Genomic DNA, 24558 nt, shown 5'->3' on the forward strand with positions numbered 1-24558 from the left:
CAGGACAAAGCTTCTGATGAGCATTGTACAGTGCACAGGGAAACCCTCGGTCCCCAACACAGAGTTAATTGCATGTCAATAGTAAAAACAACAGTGAGAGCCTCAGCTCTAGACTGTAAGTTGCTTTCTTGTTCACAACTGTATCCCCAGCATGTAGCCCAGAGTCTAACACACAGTGAGTGCTCGATACGGAGCCGAATAGAAGAGTAAGCAGACAGATGGATGTTTAACACCTAGTAGGACCTGTCATGCTCAATAAGAACGGGTGCCAACCACAGTGCTAGAGCTGGGAGAGGATGTGCCCGGCATCAGGCACCCTGAGGTTGGAAGTGAGGCAGCCCTATGATGGAGGATTCTAGAAACTCTAGGAAGTGGACTTTTCCAAGGAACTTTTCCACCACAGAAGAAAGTCTGTCAGAATTTTAACAACTTCCATGGCCCTACCTGTGAAAACTCAGTCCTGCACAGCAAGCCTTATATTTGGCCAGCCAGGCCAAATGAGCCAACGAATGCAACAGTGGCACACCTGTCATGGTGGAAACCAACTGCCTTATAATTGGACTGGAGGCCCACTTCATGGGAGGGAACACGTCCCTGATACTGAAAACTTAAAGCAGGGGTAGTCATGAGCCCTAGGGGTGTAACATCTGCTGTTGTCTAGCCAAATGTATATACTATGCTTATCAAACTGCCCAGTAAGCACTTCTGTTAATGTTTACACCCTTATATTAATGCTACTTTCAATTTGGTAGAGAATCTTCTCTTTATAGATGGCAGTGACCTTGGAATGACTCAGAAGGCATCATGGTGCTGGAAAGAAGTGACAGGAGTGCTCAGCACTGCAATATCTCTATCACACCTTCCAAGGTTCAGGGTCCATTGTGGAAGAGGTGGTAGAAAGAGTGTAAGGGCCAAAGGAAGGGTAGGACTCCTTACAATGTGCTCCCCCCAGACACAAAATGGCCTGGATATCCATGACCTCACAGTGCCTGACACTACCTGCACAAGACCATCAAAAGAGGAAGAAAAGATCATGACAGAAAAATAAAAGAGAGACTGATTGAGATGGGGAGGGGATATGATGGAGAATGGAGTTTCAAAGGGGAAAGTGGGGGGGGGGGAGGGTATTACCATGGGATATTTTTTATAATCATGGAAGTTGTTAATAAAAAAATTGAAAAAAAAACTCAGGGGCTGAAGAGATGGCTTAGTGGTTAAGCGCTTGCCTGTGACGCCTAAGGACCCCGGTTTGAGGCTCGATTCCCCAGGTCCCACATTAGCCAGATGCACAAGGGGGCGCACGCATCTGGAGTTCGTTTGCAGTGGCTGGAAGCCCTGGCATGCTCATTCTCTCTGTCTACCTGTCTATTTCTGCATCTCTCTCTCTTTCAAATAAATACATAAAAATAAAATATAAAAGAACCTCAGTCCTGGATAGATGAGTAGATGGAGAGAGGCCAAGAAAGTGACTGCGTAGCTAGTGATTGAAGGAGAGCAAGGGCCTAGCATACGTGTGGACAGAGAAGCTCTACGCCCTTCACACTGGAGCTAACATACCACCAAGGGCGCGTAAAGTATGGTAGAAACATCAGCACCTAGAAATACGGAGTTGAGACAAAGGGTGATGAGTTGAGGTGAGGCATTCGATGTTTTGTTTGTTCTTTTCCTCCTAAACCATTAAAGGCCACTTCCTCAACTGATATAGTTAAGTATCTTCATTTTTATTCCAAAAGAAAACATCTTCATTTAGATTCGGAAAAAATCCAGAAGAAAAACATTTGGACAGCTGATATGGATTGAGAAAAGCCTAAAGTCCAAATAAGCATCTCGCCTCAGAGAAGACTGCATGAAGACTCAAACAGCCGGGCGTGGTGGCGCACACCTTTAATTTCAGAACTTGGGAGGCAGACGTAGGAGGATCGTTGTGAGTTCAAGGCCAGCCTGAGACTACATAGTGAATTCCAGGTCAGCCTGGGCTAGAGTGAGACCCTACTTCAAAAAACAAACAGACAAACAAAACAAACAAGTAAATAGCTTGGCATGGTGGTGCACACCTTTAATCCCAGCACTCAAGAGGCAGAGGTAGGAGGCTCACCATGAGTTCAAGGCCACTCTAAGACTACCTAGTGAATTCTAGGTCAGCCTGGGCTGGACTGAGACCCTACATCAAGGCCTCCCTCCCTCCAAATAAGACCCAAAGATTAAAAAGCTTCAAGAGATCATACTAAGTGAGGTAACCCAGGCCCAGAAAGCCAAGCACTGCATATTCTCCCTCATATGTGGATCCTAGCTACAGATGATTGGGCTTCTGTGTGAGAAGGAAAAACCTCAGTAGCAGAGGCCAGTAAGTTGAAAAGGAGATATAAAGGGAAGAGAAAGGAAGGGAGGAGGGTACTTAATAGGTTGGTATTGTATATATGTAAGTAGAAGAATAGATTAATGGGTGTGAAAAGGCCCAAAGTGAGGTCAGGGGAAGAGATTGAGTAAAGGAAAGGTGGAGGGAGGGCTAATCAAAATCTAAGAGGATGCAAATAAATCATATGGAATCCTCTGTTTTCGGACAATGGAACACTCAGGAGCCATAGATCATTGTTAGAAAATTTTCAGTGCCAGGGTTGGGATACCTCCAGTGAATTGTTGGCCAGGGAGGTCCCTGATGCCACCAAAACATTATAGGCCATTGCTGAGGCCCTTGGTTTCCCACCAGGAATAGATGGTAAGACCCTATTGCTGAAGACTCCACATACTTGGGCTTCAAGGCCACTGAGAAATCCCACTGAAACTGAGCTGATAACCTCCTCCATGTAGAACAGCTGACAGAAAGCTGGAAGAAGCCATTCTACGTGTAGTTCAATGGGAGAAAGAGATAACACCAGTGAAGATACTCAACAGTGGACACTGCAAGCCTTATAATTGCCCAGCAAGGCCAAATGAGCCAACGGGTGCAATAGTGGCATGTCTGTCATGGTGAAAACCAACTGCTCTCCAACTGGACTGGAGGCCCACTCCATGGGAGGGAATACATCCCTAATACTGAAAACTTAAAATAGGGTAGTCATGATCCCTAGGGGTGTAACATCTGCTGATGTCTGGAATAATGTATATACTATGCTTATCAAACTCCCAGTAAGCACTTCTCTTAATAGTTATACCCTTATATTAAAGCTACTCTCACTTTGGGTAGAGAATCTTCTCTTTTCAGATGGCAGTGACTTTGGGACAACTCAGAAGGTATCATGGTGCTGTAAAGAAGTGACTGAAGTACTGAGTAACATCTCAATCACACCTTCCAAGGCTCAGGGTCTAATGTGGAAGAGGTGGCAGAAAGAATGTAACAGCCAAAGGAAGGGTAGGACTCCTTACAACGTGCTCCCTCCAGACATAAAATGGCCTGGATATCCATGACCTCACCTTGCCTGACACTACCTACACAATAACACCATAAGAGGCGGAAAAGATCATGACATCAAAATAAAAGAGCGACTTATTGAGATGGGGAGGGGATATGATGGAGAATGGAATTTCAAAGGGGAAAGTGGGTGGGGGGAGGGTGGGTATTACCATGGGATTTTTTTTATAATCATGGAAAATGTTAATAAAAATCAAGAAGAAAAAGAGTTCTCCACCAAGCTACCTTTCCTTACACAACCTCTTCAAATAACAAGGTATCAAGAGTCCAATGATAATATCACTATCTATAAACCTAAGTCACCTTGTGTGTAAAGACTTTCCCACAGTGTGTTATCAGACATTTAATGGGCTTACTGCCTCTTCTGTCTGTGGAGGTCATCCGGCAGTTGGCTGAGTGGTTGTGTTAGTAAGGCTGGCAGCTGGGGAGGATGCTAGCTTTTAGCAGCCATGTACACTTGCAGTATTAACACCAGTAGGACTTGTTTACATGGGTTCCCTGCCACTGCCCTGAATGTAACAGGCTTAAAACACCTCTAGCATTTTTTGTTTGTAAAACAACTCCCATTTCAGCCAAGACGATCATCATTGTTCAATGGCTTGGGCTTGAAACATGGAGTCTGCAATACTTCCATCTCCCTTAGGGACAGCTCCAAAACCTTCGCCTTGCTTCTCCTCCCTCAGCTGACCTCTGTGAAATCAGCTTACATCTTACGAGTAGCCTGATTCCTCCTGAGTCGACCTCTGCCTTCATAAGCACAGGCCCTTCCCAGCTTTCTCCCCTTGCCCCACTGTGTGTGCTCAAGGCACGCCCATGCTGTGGCTCATTCTCACAGCTAGATTTCTGGTTGAACCTTTCCTGAGTTTCAAACCTGTTCTACAAAGTGGCTTCTAGACACTATTTTCTTGACTATCCCACAGGTATCTCCAATTCAAATGGTCTAAACTAAACCATATCATTTAACCTACTCTTTCCCCAAAAGTACATTTCCTTGTGGGTTTTTTTTTTTTCTTCTTCTTCTCATTAATTAGTGGCATCACTCCTACCCAGTCTCCACATCTAGTAACTTGTGAGACACACCGGTCTCCTTTCTCTCTGCCTTCTCTCAAACTCGGCCACAAAGTCTATACAGTTTCTTAAAATTTTTCTAGAGTGTCTTATTCAGGTATACATCACTGTGACAAAATACCTGACATTTACAAAGAGGAAGAGCTTATCTCACGGCTTTGGAGTTTCCAGTCCAAGGTCAGGGTGACGAATGTTTTGGGTCTCTGGTGGAGCAAAGAGAGGTTGGGGGACCAGGGTGCCACTGTCCTCTTTTAAGGGCATATTCCCAGTGCCCTAAGAACCTAAGGTCTTACCATCTCTTAACAGTGCCACTTAGGACTTGGGAGGTATTTATCCAAGCCACAGCACAGTATATGCCCTCTCCTCTGGTTCTTTACATCATCGATTTCATTTGGCTCCTCGTTTGCTTGGGAATAGTGATCACAATATATTTACTTCTTTTTTTTTATAAAGATTTTTTTTCCTTTTTTATTTATTTATTTGAGAGTGACAGAGAGAGAGGGAGAGAAAGAGACAGATAGAGAGGGAATGGGCACGCCAGGGCTTCCAGCCACTGCAAACGAACTCCAGACACGTGCGCCCCCTTGTGCATCTGGCTAACATGGGTCCTGGGGAACTGAGCCTCGAACTGGGGTCCTTGGGCTTCACAGGCAAGCACTTAACTGCTAAGCCATCTCTCCAGCCCTATTTACTTCTTTTTTAAAAAACATATTTGCGACCCATGTTTCTTAATATTTAATTAATTAATTAGAAGGGGAGAATGGGCATACCAGGGTCTCCTGCCACTGTAAACAAATTCCAGATGAATGTGTCCCTTTATGCTGAACCCACATTGTCAGGCTTTGCAATCAAGCACTTTTAATCACTGAGCCATCTCTCTAGACCTTATTTCTTTTAAAAAATTATTTGTTTATTTGCCAGGAAAGAGAGAAATCATGGGTGCACTAAGGCCTCTTGTTGCTGCAAACGAGCTGCAGATGCATGTGTTACTTTGTGCATCTAGACACTGAACCTGGGGCCAGCAGGCTTTTGCAAGCAAGAACCTTTAGCTGCTGATCCATCTCCCCAACCAGATATTTATTTCTTTTACAAACTGTCTGCTCCCAACTCTACCCATCAAAACATACAAGGAACGAATGGTCTCTTATTGTTGTAGTTGTGCAAGTCTGGTTTTCCTAATTAGACTATAAGATCTTTGAGGGTACGGATCATGTACAGCATTTTAGACTTCGCCAATGTTCCCAGCACATCACTGATGCCCCAACGAGAAACAAGGCAGTAATGAAGCTTATCTGCTAGGAGAAAGCCTTGAACTAGTGACAAGAGATCCTTCATGTCACAAAAACCTCAGCAAAGAGTTGAGAGCATAGCTTTCTGAAGGGTCTGAGGAAGGCATTCCGCTGAGGATATCACGGTGTCACATGAGGGCTCCAGCTAGTTATAGAGATCTTAAATTCACTGGCAACGGCATGAAAGGGTACACGTGGGCCTGAGGCAGTGCTCAGTGTCCTGGAATCATTTCCTAATAGTTTTTTTTTTTTTTTTTGCACTTTGGAAACCTAAGACAACAGTTCAAATCTGGTGTGAATCTAGTCTAGAATCAGAGTCAAGAATGTTGTTTCTGCTATCTTGAGGCTTATGCTAGTGGATATTCTTATTAATTTTCATATGTGTATGTGGTATGCATGCAGGGTGTATGTATGTTCTATGTGTGTGGATGCATGTATATACAGGTGCATGTGCGCACACACGCATGTGAAGCCAGTGGTGAATGTTGGATATCTTCTCTAATTGCTCTCTACCTTATTTTTTTATTTTTATTTTTTCCAATTTATTTTTTATTTATTTATTAGGGACACACACAGAAAGAGAGTGAGAATGGGCACACCAGGGCCTCTAGCCACTACAAACAAGCTCCAGATGCATGCACCACCATATGCATCTGGCTTACGTGGGACCTGGAGAATCAAACCTAGGTCCTTAGGCTTCACAGGCGAGTGCCTTAACCACTAAGCCATCTCTCCAGCCCTCTCTACCTTATTTTACTGAGACAGGGTCTCTTCCTTGAATCCAGGGCTTACCAATTCAGCTAGTCTAGCTGTCTAGCTTGCTCTAGGGAACCTCGGTCTCTGCCTCCCCAGCCTTGGGACCACAGGCAGGCTGCCACACCCACCTGACATTCACGTGTATACTGGGGATTCAAACTCCAGTTCTCACACCTGCCCAGCAAGCAGGCAAGCACTTTAGCCACTGAGACATATCCCTATTTGATATTCCTTACTGTTCCCCTACCCTAGTACTGACTTCCTCACTCACAAAAGAACTTTACCCTTCGTCCAAGAAACTTGCAGCATGCACGGAGATGACGTCTCTAACACCCTACTTTCGAGTTTCATTATCTCCGCGATGCTAGTGATTGTTACTTTCACTACAGTTGCCCACTGCCGGGGCCCTACCTTAAGCCCATTTCACCACATCTGCCCTCTGGTCACCCCTCACTTGCTCAATCTCCTGATAATCATTCTGCCTCTGACCATAGTGACTCTTGGCTAGAACCCCATCTTGCATCCCCGTATCAGTCAGGGTACTCCAGAGGAACAAGCCCAAAAGAGGAACATATGTCATAAAAGGGATTTATCAAATTGGCTTATTTATCAAACTGGGCATTCCAACAATGGCTATCTGCTGGCTGGAGAGTCTGAGAACCTGGTAGCTTCTCAGTTCAATTTGGTGCTGAGGGTCTGGAGGGTCCCCGGAAGCCACTGGTCTTCAGTTCACAATGGAAGGAGGCCTGACGGAGCTGGGTTCCAATGTCCATGAGGAATCACAGCAAAGGGCAAATGCACTCACCAGCTTCCCGGAACCTCTTTATGTCTAGAGACTTCAGCCAAAGGGCTGGTCACTCCACAGGTAGATCTTCCTGCTTCAGATAATTCTTCCTGGAAGTGCCTTCACAACCCCACCACCCAACAGGCATGCCTCTTACTCGCTTCCTGATCTAATCAAGCTGACCACAGCAATTAACTATCATAATCTCCATTCTACCCAGCTCCTCTACCCAAACCGCTCCCTGACTGACTACTCGAGTGAGAGCTCTAACATATAAAGCAGAAAGTGTCGTGCCTCCGTTCAGAGAGCTACATTGGCTCCACATCTCCTCTCGGATCAAGACATAGTCCTTGGCCCAACAGGGCTCTCGTCTCCATAAACCTGACATTGCATGTTCTGATGTCACTGGACTTTTGCAGTTCCCAGTCCCTTGCCATCTGTTGAGTTCTCTGAGCCTCCCACTGCCTGGGCAGGCTATTTCCCTGCTGTCTTGCAAAGGTGTTCACCTCATGTCTCAGCTCAAACACTAGCCTATGTGGAAAGACTTCTGCCTAGTCTGGGTATAAGCAGGAGCTCTTCCTCCTGGGTTTCCCAGAACGTTGTAAGGCACCGTTCATCTTATCACCATTCCTATTCAGCCCTGTGTCCCAGCCCCGGGTGCAGGCCTGGCTCAGAGTTGGTTCAATAGACATTATGAAAGGAATGAAAGAATGAGTTCCAAAGACACCCTGTCCTCTGCATTTAAGCGAGGTCAGAAGAGATTGAGCTCTTGAATTAATTGAATCTCTTCTCTCTTTAAGCTGGCTCAGTGCCCTGCCCATATGATTAAATCCCCTAATAAAATCGGCCCTGGCTAAGCACCACATACAAATCCCTTAGCATTAAGTAAAGGAAAAGCTTCCAAGTGCTTAGAGAAGAAAGAGCTCGGTGCTTTAGAAATGTCTGTATACTTTTGAGATATTCATTACCTGGGAGGATTGGTGAATATTTTATATTCAAACCAATTCCATGCTCAGTACTTTGAGGATAAAGGAGAAAGTTAACAGCCTACATTTGTCAATCATTTCCCAAGTCAGCCACAGTGCTAGAGGGGCAGACAGGGTGGCTACTCATTATTTAGAGACAAGGAAAAGGGTCGAATGTCACACAGCTAATAAGTTCTGATAGTATCAGCCTTCTCTCGTTTCCTCGTTCTCCGTTCTCCCTTCACTGAATCCTTTGAGTCCTTCTCATACCCATTCTAAAATGAACTTTTCCCTCTATCTTGCCTCCACTTCCACCTTCTTTCAACTTCTTTGTCCTTATCCGAGGGCAACACCCTCCCACATCTTCCTTCACCACAAACTTGATTCGATCCTCGCCAGAACCCTGCGATGATTGGTGGTGCTGACTTAATTACTTTGTCATACTGAGAGGCGCTCGTCCTCCCAAGACCAGCTCCTCCGCCAGCATTCTCCTGCTTCCCACTCATCTTTTCAGGAACCATTCGCCATGAATCACTCTTCCTCCCATTTATGACTTTTCCATTAAATTGGATCCTTTCCATTGGCTTTTAAAAAAATTGTGGGAAGAATGCTTACCTTTACATTTAAGTCTGTAATCCATCTTTCGTTCTTTTTAAAAATATGGTATAAGAGATGGGTTCAGTTTTATTCTGCACATGGGTATTTAATTTTTCCAATACAATGTATTGAAGTGACCATCTTTTGCTTTTGTCCATTTTGTATTCTTATTACTCTTTTTTTTCTCTTTCTTTCTTTTTTTTTTTTTTTTTGAGATAGGGTCTCATTCTAGTTGGTCTAGAATTCACTATGTAGTCTCAGTACGGCCTCAAACTCACAGCGATCCTCTTACCTCTGCCTCCCAAGTGCTGGTGTGTGCCACCATGGCTGGCTGTTTCTTTTTTTTTGAGGTAGGGTCTCGCTCTAGCCCAGGCTGACCTGGAATTCACTATGCAGTCTCAGGCTGGCCTCGAACTCACGGCAATCCTCCTACCTCTGCCTCCCAAGTGCTGGGATTAAAGGTGTGTGCTACCATGTCCAGCTATTCTTGGTGCTCTTGTTAGAGATTAATTGAATATATATAAATGAATTTGTTTTTAGGCTTTTAAATTCTGCTTAATGGGTTACATCTCTATTTATTCCACACCAATCTGTCTAAATGACTGTAGATTTGTAAAATATTTTGATGTCAGCATGTGTGAAGCTTCCAGCTTTGTTCTTTTTGACACCATTTTGTATATCTGGGGTTTGTGGTTTTATGTGGATTTTTAGGATTGTATTTTCTGTTTCTGTCAAAAAAAAAAAAAAAAGCCATTGCCACAGAGAAAGAAAAGAAGAAAACAGCTCCTATTTATAGCTGACACGATATATATAGAAAACCCGAAGGCCTTCATAAAAATGTTACAACTGGAGATGCAGGTTATAAAATCAACAAAACTGGGTGAAATTATTAAGGTGTTTCTTTAATTTCCTTCAGATAACTTGTCATTGATGTGCAAATATGTAACCAACTCTTGATTTATACCCTGTACTGTTGATGAATTCATTGATAATCTTAAATATTTTGTGCCATTTGTAGGGTTTTCTGTTAATAGAGACAATTTTACTCCTTTCTTTCCTATATGGATGACTTTTAATTCTTTTTCTTACCTAATGATTTTGGTTAGGATTTCTAGTATTACGTTGAATAAAACTGATAAGAGTTGTCATTTTTGCCTTTGTCCTGATCTTAGAGGAAAATCTCTCACTTTTCACCATTGAGTATGATGCTAGCTATGGGCTTTACAATGGCTTTAAAAAAGTTAATTAATTTAACATAGAGAGAAAGAGGTAGAGACAAAGAGAGAATGCATATGCCAGGGCCTTCTGCCACTGCAAACAAACTCCAGATGCATGCACCACTTTGTGCATCCAGCTTATGTGGATACTGGGGAATTGAACAATTAAACAAGTGCCTTCAACTGCTAAACCATCCCTCCAGCCCCTCTGCTGGCCTTTAAATGTATTCTCTCTCATTAAATATGACAAAAACTACTATACCTCCCCCATCTCATACTGAAATATCTGGAAAGAAGTTACATGTACCATCTCCACTTGCTTATCTACTTTCTACTTTCTCTTCCATCAAGTACACCTGACTTTTGCCCTTTGCATCAGTAAATTCATAGCTTAACTCCCCACCACCCCTCCTGATCTCCCCTACCTTATTTTTCTTCGGGATAGGGTCTCACTCTGGCCCAGGCTGACCTGGAATTCACTATGTAGTCTCAGGGTGGCCTCGAACTCATGGCAATCTTCTTACCTCTGCCTCCTGAGTGCTGGGATTAAAGGCGTGTGCCACCACGCCCGGTGAACTGCACATTTCTAAAGCTTCCAGAAACACTCTGCTATCTGCTCTGGCATTTCCACCTCTTGTCTTCTACATCTACTTTTTTAGGGTCACCCTCCTCCTGGAACTGGAATTTAATGCTGTGTCTTCCTTTCCAAGCCTGACCTCTCTCTGTGGGCATATCACTTGTATCACAGACTCATCCTCCATACCTGTATCTCTTAAGTCTCACAACTAAGTCATCACTCCATTTCCCTTTTGCTTCTAGAATGTCATAAAGCTAGTTTTCTCCATCTCTAATACGAATGTCCCAGTCTAAACAATAATTACCTTTTTATCTGGTCTTCTTCAAGAGTTTGCTAACAGTTTTTCTTGGATTTTCTTTTCTCATCCTCAAACATACTGCTCAACTATAGAGTCAAAGAAGTCTTTTAAAAACTATAAAAATTTGGGCTGGAGAGATGGCTTAGCAGTTAAGGAGCTTGCCTGCAAAGCCTAGGGACCCAGGTTCAATTCCTCAGAACCCATGTAAGCCAGAAGCACATGGTGGCACATGTGTCTGCAGTTTGTTTGCACAGGCTAGAGGCCCTGGTACACCCATTCTCATTCTCTCCCTGATAAATAAATAAAAGTAAAATATTACAAAAAACTATAAATTTCTGGGGAGAGGCTAAGTAGGAGGATCACTGTGAGTCTGAGGTCAGACTTGGCTACCCAGTGAGTTCCAGGTCAGCCTGAGCTAGAGTGAGACCCTGCTTCAAAAATCAACACCCCTCTTCCCCCAGCAAATAGGAATTCTATGTCACTGTGCTAGTCAGAGTTTTTTATTTATTTATTTTTTTAATTAAATTTTTATTTATTTACTTATTTGAGAGCGATAGACACAGAGAGAAAGACAGAGAGAGGGAGAGAGAGAGAATGGGCGCGCCAGGGCTTCCAGCCTCTGCAAACGAACTCCAGACGCGTGCGCCCCCTTGTGCATCTGGCTAACGTGGGACCTGGGGAACCGAGCCTTGAACCGGGGTCCTGAGGCTTCACAGGCAAGCGCTTAACCGCTAAGCCATCTCTCCAGCCCTAGTCAGAGTTTTTATCACTGCATCACTGTGACAAATACCTGAGGAAATCAAGTTAAAAGGAGGAAAGATTTATTTGGACTCATGGTCATAGAGGTTTCCACCCCTCTGTAGGGAGGGTGTGACAGAGCAGAGCAACTCATGTCACAATGGCAGGGAGAGAGACCAAGAAACAGAGAGAGTAAGCAGTAGTTCTAACAGGCTCTCCCACCCCTTTGACTTCCATCCAAGCCTATGAGATTGTGTTACTGACATTCAGGGAAGGTCTTCCTCCCTTAGTTAATTCTCTTTGGAAACTCCCTGCCACCAGTTTCCAAAGCGGGCTTTATTAATCCTGAGATGTTTCTCAATCCAAAGAAGTTGGTTAACAAGATAAACATCAGTCACCCTCCCGCTTAGCACTCCAATAACTGCCCACCAACATCCTTCATGGGACTCACCTGCATCTTCCAACCCTTCCGGCCTCTTCTGCTCATCTTCTCCTTCAGTCTCTGAGTTCCAGATCCATTGGCCTTTAGTGCCTCAAATGATGGTTTTAATCTAGCCTTTTTCACACTCCTGGAGTATTCTCTCCCAGCTTCTGAAGTCCTCTCTCTTCTTAGCCTCTACTCATTCCTTAAGATGTAGCTCAATCACACTTCCTTGGGATGAATTCCCGGCTCCTCCCTGACTGGTCCAGATATACCACAGTTCCTCTTCCTCTTCTTTCTTCTCCTCCTCCTTCTCCTTCTTCCTCCTCCTCTTCTTCTTCCTCTTCTTTCTCCTCCTCCTCTTCTTTTCTAGGTAGGATCTCACTCTAGCCCAGGCTTACCTGGAACTCACTCCATAGTCCCAGGCTGTCCTCGAACCCCCAGCAATTCTATTTCAGCCTCCTGAGTACTGTGATTAAAGGCGTTTGCCAACCACTCTCTGCTAAACATTCTTACAATACCATGTGCCTCTAAGGCTTTAATAGCAGTGTCACTTTGCATTTGTTTAGTGACAAATGTGTTTCTCTTGAATGACTTCAAGCACCATTGACAGCCGAGACTTAAGCTGTCTTTTTCCCTCCTCAGCACTGTATGCACAGTGAAATTCAGTAAGTACTTGCTAATTTCTTGAGGATGCGATGCTCACTTTCCAGCCCAATCCTATCTGGCTTCTAGCCTCATTTCTCTGCTGAATTTGTCCTCGCTAAAGCCATCAACAACCTTAAAATTGCCAAAACTGAACTTCCTTGGAGCATTGGTGCTCTACCAGCTGGCCTGAGGGTTTCCTGCACTAAAATAGAATCCTGGTAGTCTTCCTCCCATTCATGGGGCGGGGGGGGTGGTGCGGGGGGGGGGAGCTGACAGAGTATTTTCAATCTAAAGCTTTAGCTTCCTACTGTTTTCTTGATAATTGGTACCTACAGTAGAACCCAGCACACGATGCTCTGACTTAGCTCAAAATTATGTTTTCAGTCATTTTAATATATGAATATTTCATGGTTGTCCTCCAAAGAGCATCATGATTTCCATGAATTTCATGGCATGAGCTCCACTGAGCAAACTCGAAGGAACATTTTCATTTCTTTAATTTGTTCATTTTTTAAAAAAGGCATGCATGGGGCAGTCAGAGGACAATTGTTCCTCACCTTCTACCTTATTTGAGACAAGGTCTCTCTTGTTGATTGCCATTGTGGATGTCAGCCTAGCTGGCCTGCAAGCTTAGGAATTCTCTTGACTCTGCCTGCCCCTGCTGTAGGTATGCTGGTAATTACAGACACCTGGGCTCCTTTTGTCTGGCTTCAAGTGAGCTCTGGGGATCTAAATTCCATCATCGGGCTGGCACAACAAGTCCTTTTAATCACTGAGCTATCTCCCCAGCCCCCCTTATTTTGTCCTTTTGGTAGTGTTTGATGCTATTTTCCATGCTACTTACTCATTTTTAGCAACCAGTACTTATTGAGCACATAGCTTGCTTTCCTGCAGCCCTTTGTCCCTGACTCTGCTAGAGCATTTTGCACCTTCTCCTGTGACCTCCTTCACACATTACATGTTCTTAGAAGGTATGGGGACTGTAGCTTCTCCTATTCATTTCTCTCTTTCTCTCTCTTCCTCCCTCCCTCTTTCCCATAATAATACTAGTGCTTGAGTCAACAACTCATATTTTTAAAAATTTTTTGTTCAGTTTTATTTATTTATTTGACAGCGACAGACAGAGAGAGAAAGAGAGAGAGAGAGAGAGAGAGAGAGAGAGAGAGAGAGAGAGAGAGAGAGAGAGAATGGGCATACCAGGGCCTCCAACCACTGCAAATGAACTCCAGATGAATGTGCCCCCTTGTGCATCTGGCTTACGTAGGTCCTGGAGAATCAAGCCTTGAACCGGGGTTCTTAGGCTTCACAAGCAAGCACTTAACCACTAAGCTATCTCTCCAGCCCCAACTCATATATTTTTTTAAAATGATATCAAAATAAAAGAGAGACTGATTGAGATGGGGAGGAGATATGATGGAGAATGGAGTTTCAGGGGGGAAAGTGAAGGGGGAGGGTATTACCATGGGGTATTTTTTATAATCATGGAAAACGTTAATAAAAATTGAGAAAAAAAGAAAAAAATATATATTTATCTATTTATTTCTTTGCAAGGAGAGAGAAGAGAGAATGAGCACACCAGGGCCTCCAGATACATGCACAACTTCATGCATCTTGCTGTAAATGGATACTGGAGAACAGAACCTCCATTGTTAAGTTTCACAGGCAAGCACCTCAACCACTGAGCCATTTCTCAAGCCCAACAAATCATGTTTGTTGAATGCAGGAATAAAGACATGGTCAAAATGGTGACACACAATTTAACCCTTCTCATCAGTCTTGACTGAAAAAGCCATGGTGAGGAGCCCGTGAGGTCCCCATCTCTCCCCAAAGAGTTATTGGCAGTTAATGGCTGCTGGAGACACTTTCTGCAGCGGTGTAGCCACTGGGAAGATGCATGAGCACTATGCTCATGACGGCAGTCCTGATTACACTTGCATACACACAAGAAAGAAAAGATGGAACAGCGGAAGAGGGACTCGTTGGAAAGACAAGGGGGTTCAGTGGAAGGAGGATGAAAAGGTACTGGGAGGGAATTCTGATAAAAAACTTATAAAATTATACAAAATTTTAATAAAAAATTATAAAGTGGCCAATGAAAAGATATTTAAACAAAAGAAAAAGCCATAATGACATATGAGACAACAGAAATTGTGACTTTTTTACTATTTAGGTGTTATTTAAAATCCCACCTGTCATTATTTTTTAAAGAAAAAATACAGTTTTGTCCATCTTATTGCACTTTATTTCTACTATCTAAGCCACCATCAAGACCTATGAGCACTCACAATATCTCTATGCACATATAATAATGACATGGGGATATAGAGCCACCATCAAGACCTATGAGCATTCACAGAATCTCTATGCCTAAGTAATAATGACTTATGGGGATACAGATGGTTAACCCTGTAATTACTTTAAAATGTCACAGATTGGGCTAAGGGATGTATCTAGCATATGAGAAACCCTAAACAGGAATGGGTGGAAGAAAGGAAGAAAGGAAGGAAGGTGTGGGAGGAAAGGAAGAAAGAAAATTGGAAGGAAGGAAGGGGAGAAGGAAGAGATATATAGAGATAGTCAATGTGTTATGTCTGTGGCAGAAGTTGGGTAAATACTGACATTACTACTAATTTTTTTAATTAATTTATTTTTTTTATTTAGAGAGAGAAGAAGAAGGAAGAGGAGGAGGAAGAGGCAGCTAGAGAATGGGCATGGCGGGGCTTCTAGCCACTGCAAATGAACTCCAGCCAAATGCATTACATCACCTTGTGTATATGGATTATGTGGGTACTGGGGAAATCGAACCTAGGTCCTTAGGCTTGTCTGTGACAGACAAGTGCCTTAACTGCTGAGCCATCTCTCCAGCCATTCTGTCAGTTTTTACTATAAATTATATCATAACCCTGTGCCTTGCCCAAACTACTCTCTTAGCTCTGCCCTCTCTCCCGAGCTTAAGAGGTCCACTCTACTATCAAGGCCTGGTTCAAGACACATGTCCAAAGAATCCTTAATAATCTATCAGAATTATGAGGGCCAGCCTTTGATTCATTTTAGCTCCTCTGACAGCCTGTTACCTTTATTTCTACTTACTGTTCCCTGTTTTAGTTTGCAGAATTCTGTTGGAGACGTGAACAGTCCTTTACCACGCTGCCTTATGGGCACCTGGAGCTAGGGGACTAAGCCTTTCTTACCTCTGAATACTCAGTGCCTTGAATAATACATTTTCCAAATTATTATTATTATTGTTTTTGGAGGAAGGGTTTCACTCTAGTCCAGGCTGACCTGGAATTCACTGGCCTTGAACTCATGGTGATCCTCCTACCTCTGCCTCCCAAAGGCTGTGATTAAAGGTGTGTGCCACCATACTTGGCTTCATTTTCTGAATTAAAAAATGACCATTCACTACCAGTATGCTATATAAACATCTTTTTCTCTCTGTTCTTTCTCTGTCCACCCATCTCTTATTGTAACTAATCAGGCTATCTGGCCCTCCTGCTGCTGGCTAGGTCCTGGCAGCCTTGGCCGGGAGCCCAGCTCACCTTTCTGCTTGCACTCCTATGAGCAGCAGCAATAGCAACACAAACAGAAGAAGGCTATTGCCTTGTGTGAGCTAGAATTTATTTGGGGAAAAATTCAAGCTGTTTCTTTCTGAGGCAGAATGGGGGTCAGAGGTGAGCCCTAGCCCACAAGCTGCATGGGCGTGAAGTTCCCAGCTCTTGAGCTGTTTTTTGTTTTTTTTTTTTTTAATGTTGCTTTTTACATTTATTTAGTTGGGAGAGAGAGAATGGGTATGCCAGAGCCTTCAGCTGCTGCAAACAAACTCCAGATACATGTGCCACCTTGTGTCTCTGGTTTACATGGGTCCTGGGGAATCGAACCTGGGTCCTTTGCCTTTGCCGGCAAGAGCCTTAACCGTTAAGCCATCTGGACTGTATTTTCAAAACAGCAGATTGATTCCTCCCGACCTGAGGCCCAGGGAGCACCTCCACTTACCTTTCTCCTTGCAGGGCCTAACAACCCATCTTCATGGCTTTCCATACTACTAGCATCTTAACCAAAGTATTGACAGTCCCTCCTCCCCCATTTTTTTTTAAATAATTTTTATTTATTTTATTTGAGAGAGAGAGGCAGATAGAAAGAGAATGGACACATCTGGGCCTCCAGCCACCGCAAATGAAGTCCAGATGCATGTGCCACCTTGTGCATCTGGCTTATGGGGGTCCTGGGGAGTTGAACCTGGGTCTTTTGGCTTTGCAGGCAAGTGCGTTAACTGCTAAGCCATCTCTCCAGCCCTCCTCCCGCATTCTTTAGGGAAAATTACAGGCTCAATCTCAGTCGCAGATTTAGTAACCAGAGGTAGGTAGAAGAGATGGAAAGCTAACTAAGAATATTTACATCTTTGTCCCTGACCTGCGCCTTGTGCTCACCTATGCAATCTGAGACTCCAACCTACCCGTCAGAGCGTGTAACTCAGGGAACAGTAAGTAGAAGTAAAGGTAACAGGCTGTCAGAGGAGCTAATATGAATCAAAGGCTGGCCCACGTAATTCTGATAGATTATTAAGGATTCTTTGGACGTGTGTTTTGAACCAGGCCTTGACAGTAGAGTGGACCTCATAAGCGTCACTACGCGTAAGAGGGCAACTTATGGGTACAACATACCCGTTTAGCCAAACAACAGTAGTAGCTTCCACACTAGAGCCTATGACCTTCCAAGCTTTTGACTAAATTTTCAGTACCAGGCAAGAATTCTCCTCTGTGGAGCAGACCTCAAATCCAATGAGAGCCGTTGGTTATCCAGCTCCTATAACAGTCATGCCCTGTTGTACTGATGAACAAATCTTGTCTGGCTGGATGGTCAAGTAGTTCACCCAGTCTACTGCTGCTTAAGATTACTGGTGACTTGTCTCTCAGAAGTCTGCATAGCATTTTTCAGTACTGTGGCAGCTAGCCAGTGGGGAGGAAACTTCCAGCTCAGTGCCACCCTGCTTTCTCAGTGTCTAGGAACCAATGCATGTGATGTCTTCAGCAATAAGACCTAGTAAGGTCTAGTTCTTGTGGGAAACTAAGAGCATGACAATAGCCTGTATTGTTTTGAGGGACCTCCTGGGCCTCCCTGACCAACAACTTCCTGAGTGGTTTACCACCATGGCACAGGGATTTTCCTGTAACAACCAATGGCTTCTGAGCACAGCCTTGGAGAGACATTTTCTGTAGTGGTGTAGCCCCTAGTAAGTTGTCCATGCTCTGGTATATAGCCCCGCACCCATTCTCCTGAAGACCACCCTAACTTAATTAAGTTCAGAGGGTCACGTCACCATTTTTTAAAAAAGCCTGTGAAAAGTGGAAGAGGGGGCTAGTTGGGAAGAGGAAGGATCAGTAGGAGTGATATAAGAGTAGTAGGTATGAATATGATCAGAATATATATAATCTGATGAAACCCATTATTATGTATAGTTAATATATGCTCATAAAAAAACTTTTTAAAAATCATGTAACTCCCAGCCACATCAGGTTACATTCCAAACCAGGTCTGTATGTACCAATGTGACGCTGGTATGTTTACCTGGACTGAAGGTTATGCAGTGAACAGGAGGCTAATGAAGGGTGAAAAGTAAGAAGACACATTGCCTCATGACTTGAAAACCCTAGGCTCTCACACATCCCTGAGTTCAAGAGATCGAATGGCATGAAGTCAGCAAGTGCCAGTGGAATGACTAGAACACAAAAAGCTCTCAGTGAGGGGCTGAAGGAATGGCTTAGTGATTAAGGCACTGGCTTGCAATGCCTAAGGACCCAGGTTCGATTCCCCACATAAGCCAGATGCATAAGGTGGTGCATGCGTCTGCTCACCCATTCTCTCTCCATCTGCTGCTTCTTCTCTGTCTCTCAAATAAATGAATAAATGTGTACTTTTTTTTTTTTTAAAGAAAGCTCTCGGTGATGGCATTCCACCTAATGACCACCTTGTAGTTTAAAGCAAGCCTTTCATTCACTGTTTCCATATTTCAATAGTCTGCCTCACATGAAAAGGGAAAGGCAGCATTTACCATCTACCTCCAGCCCCTTTGTGCATTGGCTGCTTTCTGCTTCAGAAGAAGAGGACTCTTCGAGGTGGGAAACTCATCTGTATATCTGTGCTAATGGGAAGTGAACAAAGGTGCATCCTAGGGCACCAGTTAATGCCGCAAAGGCTTCCTTACTCCAGCACTAACGGAAGTACCAGAGTAGCACCATGAGACACCAGTCAATGCAGCAAACGCTTCCTTACTCAAGCATTCTGGGGCAACACACCCCTAGACCCAAGAATAATTTTCTTTTTTCTTTTCTTTTAAAGATTTTATTTATATTTATTTATTTATTAGAGACAGAGAGAGGGGAAGAGAGAGGAGTGAGAGAGAATGAGAATGGGTGTGCAGGGCCTCTAGCCACTGCAAACGATCTCCAGACACATGCACTACCATGTGCATCTGGCTTATGTGGGACCTGGAGAATTGAACCTGGCTCCTGAGGCTTCACAGGCATACACCTTAACTGCTAAGCCATCTCTCCAACCTCCAAGAGTAATTTTCAAACTCAAACATATTCTTTAAAGCATTATTCCCCCCCTTCTTTTGGTTTTTGAGGTAGGGTCTCACTGTAGCTCAGGCTGACCTGGAATTCACTATGGAGTCTCAGAGTGGCCTCGAACTCACAGCAATCCTCCTACCTCTGCCTCCCGAGTGCTGGGATTAAAGGCGTGCACCACCACACTTGGCACATCTCTTCATCCCCTTTTTTGAGGTCCAAACGCAACCCCTAGGAATAGATCTGTATGTTGTCTGATGTTTAACAAGTGTTCCTTTGTTCCCCTACCTAACACTACTATCCACTCACTGACACGGTACCCTGATTGGGGGAACAGTAAAATAAGAAAAAGAGGCGTGGTTTGTATTTATGCACATTGTTTTCGAGGCTAGGTGAGCATATTTTGCTTATCCAGCTCCGAGAGCATGCTGTCCAGAGACACCTCTTCTCAGCCTTCAAAACATAACCCTGTACATTTCAAAGGAATTCTGGATGGCCCAGATATTATGGGCCTTGTGTCCCTTTGGCTTTTAATCCAAAGAGTTCCTCTCAAGCACCTGAAAGGAGTGGGAGGCATCGCCCCAGACTGTTCAGCTGCAAAAATCCCTGAGGGAATAGGTGAGCATGGGACAGAGGAAGAATTTTTAATAAACAGTTAATTCATTTGGCTTAAAATTCAAAAGATTCAAAAGTGCTTATAGGCCCACCACTCTGGCAGCAATGGATATTAGGGTTTATGTCTATCTTTATCCTTCTCTTTTATACATAAAAATAGCACAGGATAATCACTCTATACATCTTGTTTTTTTTCCACTAAGCCATGTATCCTGGAAAACATTTCATGTCAGTTATGTGGTAAGCCTCCCAATTCTCTCTAAGGATGATCAGGACAGTATTTGAATACTCGGAAGTCCTATAAACTGTTTAACAAAGCCCCCTTAAAAAAATGTATATATATATATATGGAGAGAGAGAGAGAGAGACAGAGGGACAGAGAGAGACAGAGACATACATACATATTTGTTTGAGAGAGGGAGACAGAGATGGGGAGGGAAGCAGAAAGAGAGAGAATATGCACATGCCAGGGCCTCTAGCCTCTGCAAACAAACTCCAAATGCATGTGCCACTTTGTGCATCTGGCTTTACGTGGGCAGGGGGAATTGAACCTGGGTCCTTACACTTTGCAGACCAGTGCCTTAACTGCTAAGCCATCTCTCCAGCCCTTTTCATAGGCATATAGGTTGTTTGTTTGAACAATGCTATAATGTACTTAGATCTTTGTGCCTATATGCAAGTATAACAGCAAGTTAAATTCCTAAAAATGGAATAACTGGGTCAGAAGGCACAGAATTTCCCACCTGGGTGGGTGTTTCCCAAATGTTCTCCAAAGAAGTTGTGCCAATTTACTTTCTGCCAGCCAGCAATTTATGAGAGCACCTACTTTTCTAGAACCTCATCAACAGTTACCAATCTCTTCACTGTTTGCTAACTGAAATGTGTGTGCGTGCGTGTGTGTGTGTGTGTGTGTGTGTTGCTGTACTTTGCACTTTCCATATTAAAGCAAACGAACAGTGTCGTTTTCTGAGGCCAGCACTTTCCCGGAAGTCTCATGGCGTCACGGAAATCTAGATCTACAGAGAACAGTCTTTATCCACGGTGGTTCTGCATGCTCGATTATCACAATTATGTTGGTTCCTACTGGGAAGAGTGGTCTTGTGGAAGAAGTGGGGATGTTGGAGTCAGAGATGTGAGCCCCAAGCACAGTTCTAGCTTCACGACCTTAGACAATGACTTTACCTCCCTCAAACTCAGTCCCCTCACATGAAAAATGGGGACAATATTGATTATGCAAAGTCTTTCATCAGGCTCACAGAAAGTACTTAATAATGGTACTTAAGTGGTAGCAGCTTTCCTTAATGTTAATGATCACTAGGTCAGAGTCAAACCTCCCTTCACTTTCACAAATGCCAGGCTCTCATCATGCAGCCAGGACAAAATTTTTTCTTTTTCTTCTTTCCCTTAGATAGCCAGCCAGAGCACGCTCAAGTCCTCCTCCGAGCCACCTCAGCCTTTTTCTAAAGTCTGAAGTGCATCACTAAAATCAGCACTGGGCCCCGGGGCTGAAGACTGAGTTGTTCCTGGGCCAGCCTGCCCCTGTTGCCAGCCGATGTTTGCTCGCTGATGGGCCAAGACAGCGCTCATTTCCAATTACAGATGGCCAGGCTCGAGATAACGCAGAATCCTCCAGCAAGGCACGAGGGACTTTCTCTCCCACCAGCACCACACTCCATGCTGCTCTGCCTCTCCAGAACCCTCATTGCTGATGAAGCCACTGGAGGCAGATCTCTGGTCTGACAGGAAAGACATGTGACCCTCACACTGCAGAGGACTTTAGAGGCACGACCCTGTCTCATTTCATCCCCATAGGATGGTGGAAATTACAGTATGCTCCTGAAGTGAGCGGAACTGCAAGGAAAGAGCTGGGACCAATCCATCTAATCCTACAGCTGAACTACCACCGAGCCGCCCTCAAGTCTCTCCCCGCACACAGCGTGACCTGTAGACTCCGCAGGGAGCTCTGAGAAATCACCACCGTTTTCAGAGAATGCACTTTTGTCCTTTCTACTCTCTGGCCCACCTCTGCCAGTTAGGAGGGGGCAAGATCAAAACATCTATCTGTGGCTTCCAAGAAGTTCATTAGTACAGAGAGGGAGCTGTCGTTTACCTCAGAAGCCTGCACACCCCAGTAAATCGCAAGCAAAACAACACGCGGCTCTTCGAAGACTCCCTCCGTGGACACTTGCTCTGCCTCCCATTGTGTCTCCCATTGTCTCTCCTGGGCAGAACTCAGACACTGGCAAGGCAGAGATCCTACTGCATCCGCATCCTGCCTCCCAAGACCAGGCCGCTCACCCATCCTGCCTGGACTAACCCCACCCCCAGATGGGGTTCTCGAGCCAGGCCAACAATGGGGTCTAGGACTGGTGGAGGATAGGTCCCCTACAGACTGGAAAAGCCCGGACAATGTGTACAGCTGCTCCATATACCTCAGCCTTTGGTTAGATGCCCGCACTTCTGCCACACCACACTTTTTTGGAAACTCAAGCATCGAGGACTCCATAATTACACACAGAAAGGGGTGGGGGTGGGGGGCAAAAATGGAAAATCCTGGTATGGCCAAAAAATATATATACATATCCCAGGGGCGCTGCAAGTGCCCAAGGGCGCTGATGAAAGATCTCACACCCCTGCCCTTCCTCTCTGCCTCCTGAGTACCAGAGTCCCCAGAAAGCCACCTCCCAGGGGGGTCTTCTGGAGCGCTGCCCCGCGACGGGGACCCAAGAGGCAGACACTTTCTGCTCGCCCCATACTTGGGGCAAACCCTGGGTGCCGAGGTGTCGCCGTGCCTAGCGCTCCAGCCCCGCCGCGCGATGTTCCCCCGGGGTCCAGATGCCCCAGGGGCCTCGGGAGCAAGCGGGCAGTGGCCCACAGAGAGACAGGTTTTCTCTGTCCCTTAGGCAGCCGAAGTCGCTGGCAAAGATAATTATCTGTCCCCGCACAGCACACCCCGGGTCGGCAGCTACGCCCCCTCACCCCACCCCGAGAAGTGCCTCGGCCCTCCTTATTTCTTAAACTTCAGGAAAAACACCAGCTGGCCAGGAGCAAGCAACCTGGACACACTGACCGACCGACGGCGGCCGACGGACCCCGCACCCACAGGTCCCCGGCTGCCCCAGCCCTGGCGCCCCAGCGAGCCCGCGGACACCCGGCGTCGCCTGTGCGGCCAGCCGGCCGGCCAGCCGTAGGGCCCCCGGGTGGTCGCCAGCGCCCCGGCGTAGCGGCCACGACCTGGTGAAAGCCGGCGGAGCACCGCGGAAGCTCTGCGGAGGCGATCGGCGAGGACAGGCTGGCGCGGGAGGCTTCGGGGCGGCCGGGGCGGGGGCACAGGGCAGTCCAAGAGTCCATCCACGCGCACCGGAGCGGAGAGGGCGAGCCAGGATGCCGGTCCGGCCTCGCTCGGGCTCGGGCTCGGGGTGGGCGGAGAGGTGGCTGCGGGGCGCGCTTACCTGAGCGTGCTGGCGCCCTCGGAGGTGCTCCCGCGCCGGGCGCATCCACGCGCCCAGCCCGGCGCCCTCGCGGGGTGCTCGGTCTCCGCGGCCCCGCCCCGGCCCCGGCCCCTGTGGGCGCGGGCACGGACGCGCGCGGGAGGGAGCGGGTTCCCGCGGCCCGGCGCTCGGCCGGCTTCCTCCACCCCCTTCCCGGGGTCTGCGCGTGTCCGTGCCGCGGAGCTCCGAGAGGCGGCCCGGGAACCCCATCGCTCCTCCAGGTGGCTGAGGGTCAGGTGCCGAGCCTCCTCCTGATTGGCGCTGGCCCGTGTCCTGGGAGAATCCCCAGCCCGACGCGCGGATGGCACGAGGGGATGGAATGGGATCTCCTGTCTCCGCTCCGGCGCCTGAGACTCGGGGTGCGCGAGGGTCCCCTCGGGGTTGCGGGGCTTTGCGCCCTAGAGAGTGGGGTTCCAGTTCGCACAATTCCGTAGGGATGCGAATTTAAGCACTGGCACCAAAGTGTGTCGCTGTCCGCTGTTGAGAGAGAGAGAGAGAGAGAGACCGCCTCGACAGCCACCCCAAAGGCTCCTTCGTCACACCGGCCCCTGGGAGTCGGTGACACCCGAGTGTCCCCGCCGTGAGGGTGAGAGCGGTCATCGTGGCGCGACGGGTTACAGTGTGTGCTGTGCTTAGCGTAGCGATGGCGAGATGTGGCAGGAAGGACAGGCAAGGAAATAACACACCCTCTTGCATATCTCAGGTCTCAGAGTTAGCGATTGGGCGGGGGGAGGGGGGGCAAGCAAGGACGTGCTGACACCAGTAACCTGCAGGGCTGCTGAGGAACGTGGTGAGGAAGGGGCCTGATCTCGTCCATTGAGAAGGGACGGAGGGATTCACGCAGGATAAGTTCAAGGAGGGAGCATTCCCACTGCGTCAAACGTGTTGTACTCTTCATACCCAGGGTAGTCTAGGGAGTCCGAGACAATGGTGAGCCGAGGATATCCATTTGAAAAATAAGGGCTTAGCATTAAGGGGTTTGCCTGTAAAGCCAAAGGATCCTGGTTCGACTCTCCAGGACCCATGTAAGCCAGATGCACAAGGGGGCACATGTATCTGGAGTTCGTTTGCAGTGGCTGGAGGCCCTGGTGTGCCCATCTCTCTCTCTCTCTCTCTCTC

General features: G+C 46.1%; 1 protein-coding gene across 1 annotated transcript in view; it reads right to left on the minus strand.

The window, feature by feature from the left end:
• Fam163a (family with sequence similarity 163 member A) overlaps positions 1–23463 on the minus strand; it is a 98958-nt gene extending 75495 nt beyond the window's left edge. Inside the window, exon 1 of the mRNA XM_045145408.1 lies at positions 23401–23463. The gene's annotated coding sequence lies outside the window, so the exon portion shown is untranslated. The remainder of the gene's footprint in view (positions 1–23400) is intronic.
• Positions 23464–24558: the final 1095 nt, after the last annotated feature.

The sequence above is a fragment of the Jaculus jaculus genome, chromosome 1 (genome assembly GCF_020740685.1).
Source record: "Jaculus jaculus isolate mJacJac1 chromosome 1, mJacJac1.mat.Y.cur, whole genome shotgun sequence".
NCBI lineage: Eukaryota > Metazoa > Chordata > Mammalia > Rodentia > Dipodidae > Jaculus > Jaculus jaculus.